Source organism: Antechinus flavipes, chromosome 1 (assembly GCF_016432865.1).
Source record: "Antechinus flavipes isolate AdamAnt ecotype Samford, QLD, Australia chromosome 1, AdamAnt_v2, whole genome shotgun sequence".
NCBI classification, from domain to species: Eukaryota; Metazoa; Chordata; class Mammalia; order Dasyuromorphia; family Dasyuridae; genus Antechinus; species Antechinus flavipes.
The window spans coordinates 208,268,782-208,273,910 of record NC_067398.1 but is presented as its reverse complement, the minus strand read 5'-3'; the positions used below and the strand labels follow the sequence as shown (position 1 = coordinate 208,273,910).

General features: G+C 36.3%; 1 long non-coding RNA gene across 1 annotated transcript; it reads right to left on the bottom strand.

The window, feature by feature from the left end:
• Positions 1-235: 235 nt before the first annotated feature.
• On the bottom strand, positions 236-4,558 carry LOC127553007 (uncharacterized). The gene is made up of 2 exons (XR_007951647.1): positions 4,444-4,558; positions 236-398 (listed from the first exon to the last, which is right to left on the bottom strand). It is a non-coding gene; the product is annotated as an uncharacterized LOC127553007 (long non-coding RNA).
• Between the last annotated feature and the right edge of the window lie 571 nt (positions 4,559-5,129).

The window sequence follows — 5,129 nt, the reverse complement described above, 5'->3', positions numbered from 1 at the left end:
AAGCTCTTCCCACTATCTTTTTGATCATCCTCTATTAGTTGACCAAGTATTGTTATATTTTAACCTTAAAATCATTTCTCATATCTTCCCCACTTTCTATTACCTTTGATTGAGAAATGGCTGAATAATTTGTGTTAAATGATTATGATGATTACCCCAGCTAGATGAGTAGTAAAAGAGTAGGAAGAGACACATTATCTGGACAAAAGTCTAATTCTGCTACAAATTAAACATCTGATAAATTGTTGATTTTTATTATACTCTATTTCATTTCTTAGCCAGTACAGCTAGACATCAGGAAGATGAGTTAACAGAAGCAGGAGGTCTTTACTGATGTGTCCTTTACATGGCATCCCATATCACTTTCATTCCCTCTTCACTCCCCAGCAAGATTTCCTCTATATAAAATAAAAAAGAAAGAAATTTACTTTTTACATTTTAATGACACAGTGTTAATGACATACCCTATATTATACATTTAGAGACCATTTACTACTTATATGTTGGGCAAATAGAAAACAATAATACTCTTTATCCTATAGAACTGACCTTTCAAATTCTGGCTACTTTTCTTTCTTTCTTCTTCTTCTTTTTTTTTTTTTTAAATTATAGCTTTTTATTTACAAGATATATGTATGGGTAATATTTTCAGCATTGACAACTGCAAAATCTTTTGTTCCAGTTGTTCCCCTCCTCCCCATCCCCTTCCCCAGATGGCAGGTAGACCAATACATGTTAAATATATTAAAGTATATGTTAAAAACAATATATGTATGCATATCCATACAGTTATTTTGCTGCACAAGAAGAATCGGACTTTGAAGTAATGCACAATTAATCTGTGAAGGAAATAAAAAATGCAGATAGACAAAAATAGAAGGATTGGGAATGCTACATAGTGGTTCACACTCATTTCCCAGAATGTAGCTGGTTCTATTCATTATTGAACAAATGTAGCAATTTTTGGTTCATCTCATTGTTGAAGAGGGCCATGTCCATTAGAATTGATCATCATATAATATTGTTGTTGAAGTATATAATGATCTCCTGGTCCTGCTCATTTCACTCAGCATCAGTTCATGTAAGTCTCTCCAGGTTTTTCTGAAATTATCCTGCTGGTCATTTCTTACAGAAATACTATTCCATAAAATTATATACCACAATTTATTCAGCCATTCTCCAATTGATGGGCAGACACTCAGTTTCCAGTTTCTGGCCACTACAAAGAGGGCTGTCTGGCTACTTTCCTAATCAGAATCCTATTCTTTTTAATTTTCAAACAGTTGGTTTAATTAAAACAAATGAATCAGCTTATTAGGAAAACCATAAAGATTTGACTAAAATAATAGAAATAAGACCTCCAGTAAAGTTTCAGATAGAAAAGAACCCCCAAATCAGCCTTTTTGCATATTGACAGCAAAATCTGGGAAGGAGGGGGGAAGAATGAGAAAGATAGAAAAAGAAATTTCATTCAAAATAACCTTCAAAATAAAAAATTAGAGAAAATATCCGATTCTCCACATACTAGGCCCTACACAGGAAATATATAAATACAACTATGAAACATTCTTTATACAAATAAAGACCTTAATAGTTAGGGATAGATTAATTGTGCATGTTTGGCCTATGACTATATTATAAAAATGACAATAAAATCAATTAACAAATTTATTCAGTATCATACCAATCAATTCAGTGTCAAACCAAAGAATTATCTGGAGAAATGAAAGGTCAAAAATTTCAAGGTAATAATGGAAAACTATGAGAAGAAAAGATTGTTTGCTGTATTATATTACAAGGTGGTAAACTATTTGGTATGGATTTAAAAAAGAAAAATTGATTAGTTGAAGAGATTAAGTATTCAAAACTAAGAAGCAAATGAGCATGGTGGCATAGTATTCACAAACCCCGGATGCCAACTGCTAAGGTACATACTCATATTTTCCAAAAACTGTTGGCAAAACTGGAAAGCAATCTGCTACAAATTAGGCTTATTCCATCAACTCACATTATATACCATAATAAACTCCAAATAGACAACCTAATTATAAAGTAACACATCAAAACAAAATTAGAAGAGAAAAGAAGGAACTTCCTTTCATCACTAAGAATAAAAAAAGCAATTTGACTAATAAAGAGAGAGAGATGATCACAGGAAGTAAATTGAATATTTTTGATTACATAAATTAAAAATGTTTTTTCACAAACAGAAATCCATACACTTTTAAAAAATTAACAATGAATTGATCAGAAGTCTTGGTAAATTTAGGGCTTATTACATGTTATCTATTCCCTAGGTGCTGATAATACAAAGAAAGGTAAAAATAGTCTATGTTTTCTAGGATTTCAATGTAACAGAACAAACAACATGTAAATAACAAAGTATACAACAATTTTATATAGAATGGATGGAAAGGTATCTTAGAAGAGAAGACAAAGCAGGAGGGAGGGAAAAGGAAGGGATGAGAAAGACTTTGTGCCAAAAAAAGAATTTGAGATAAGTCTTACAGAAAGTCTATTGGGGAAAGATAATGAGTTCTGTTTTGGACATGGTGAGCTTGAGGAGCTTAATGTGGCATCCAGTTGGATGTATCTAAAAGGCAGTTGAGATTTATAAAAGTAATTTAGAAGAGAGATTAGAAAACATCTATATCTATATACATGTACATATATCATGTATATGGTCAAAATAAGTGAACCCATGGGAGCTGAGGAAATTCCCCAAGTAACAGAATATAAAGGGAACAGAGAAAAGGATCTAAGACAGAACTTTGGGAGATATTCACAGCTAATGAGTATGACATGAAGAACTAGCAAAGGAGATAGAAGAATTGTGATGTTGGTAAGAGGACAAACCAAGAAAGCAATGTCATACAAACTTAGAAAGGACAGAGTATTCCAGGGCAGAAGGCCATCAATAGTACAAATGCTTTAGAGAATTCTTATAGTTAAGCTATATGGGAAATGCATAATGCATAATATAAATATACATATACAAATATACATACATATATAAACACATGATACAAATATGATATACAAATGCACGCACAATGTAAATATAGAATGCAAATATATAGGGTATCCCAAAAATCTTAGGGCCCTTTGACTTTTGGGATACTAAAAACATATAGTTGGATAGTCAAAAAATAGGTTTTTATTTTTTTTCCCTCAAAAGTATTCAAAGGATAGTTCTTAAGGGAATAAAGGCAAACTAACAACAACCATATAAAATGCTACAGATCACTAAGAACGTTGTTTCTACCTCATATCAATTTTGATCAAGGTGACAAAAAAAGGGGGAGAATTACAGTTGTTGGAGACACTGTAAAAAGACAGGTTTGCTAACACACTTCTGGTGGGGCTACGAAATTCCAATAATGCTGGAAAGCAATTTGGAACAATCCTTTTTAATTTAGCAATATCATCAATAGGAAAATACTCAGTAAAGATAAAAAAAAATGGGAAAGGATCAAGTATTTAAAGTATTTATTTATTAAAAAAGTATTTATACAAACTCTTTTTTTCTCGTAGCAGTAACTGGAAACCAAGTGTAAGCCCAAGAATTGGGAAATACCTGAACAAATTGTGGGGAAGGGAGCAAATTATGTATATGAAGGAAGCTGAGGGAACAGTATGGTGGAATGCCTTATTTTAAATGTAGTAGAATATCATTTTACCACAAGAAATAATGAATAGGATAAATTTAGAGAAACCAGGAAGACTTATATGAACTGATACAAAATGAAGTGAATGGAATTAGAACATTTTATATAGAGCTAGAATATTGTAAAGCAAATCACTGACCAATCCTTACTTTTGCACTCTGATGATTCAATACGCTTCCTAATGAAACATGCATTTTCATGCAGTCACTGCATGATTGTTTTGCTTGACTATCTGTCATAAGATTTGTGAGAATGGGGAAGAAAGGCTTAAGTTAATGGAAGTCACAGGGAGCAATATATTAATACAAAAAAAAAATTAAGAGCACCTCTGAAGCTCCTAAAAACACATAAGACAGCAAAAGAAAATTCAGAAGAGGAAATCAGGTTGATTTTTAATACGATTGTGTTAAAATTAACATATGTTAAAAAAAAAAAAAAGCTAGCTACACCTGGATTTTATGCTTACAGTTACTTTACTTCCATTTCGAATTGTAAAGCATATAGGGTGCTTGGCAGCAGCAAACAGAAAATTTCCTAGAGCAAAGGAGAATAGTTCTAGTTCGCTTATATTTAACATAAACTAAAAATGTAAACAAAACAAAATGTCTTTAACTACTCTGTATTTCTAGCAAAGCTAGCACCGAGCCACTGTCACCAAGATCGTCCCGATGGGATGTCCCTTTAACCGAAAGGGCAGAGAATAAGTTTTTATAAATTGCCTACTTCCATACCTTCATTTTGGGGCTCGGGTACTCCGTGGACCCAACCCACCCACCTGAATTTTGGAGACTTTCCCCAGCTGCACATCTCCCTCCACCCGACTCCCTCCACTTTGGGCGCTAGCTCAGGAGAGCATCTGCTGGGAGAGCCCCGGCTCAAGCCTCCTACCGCGTCTGTTTCTCCCCCAGCGCGCGGGAGCACTAGGTTTGGGGGAGGGAGAAAGGGGCTGAAGCAGGGGGTGTGGCAGAATGGACCAATGCTAGCGCCCTATTGGTCCCTTTTCGTTTTCCCCGCCCACAAGTCTGAGAGACGGCGGGGGCGGGCCACGTAGCTGCCGGGGCCGGCACTGGGACTGGAGCGTGGGGCCGGACGGAGGTAAGTGGAGCGGCCCGGTACTGTCTACTCTCCTCTTCCTCCTCCTTCTCGTTCCCCTGGAGAGCGGATCCGCGATTCCCAGCCGGCCTCCGGAGCTCCGGGGATGCGGGGTGGGGGTGCTGCAGGAAGGGCGGGCGGCGGCGCGTGGCATTCGGGGAGTCTGTGGATCACGAAATGGGCCAGCCCTTGCAACTTGGCCGCTTGTTGCACCGTTTTGGCGCGGGGAACCGTTTTCGGTGTTTGCATTTAAAGCCCGGTTGGGAAGGAAGCTAGCTCTGCAGTGGGTGCCTTCTGCCCAGTTAAGACTTGCAAACTCAGCAAACTTACTGATTTTACCTTTTGGTTTGTCCACGTTGCCGTCCAGCT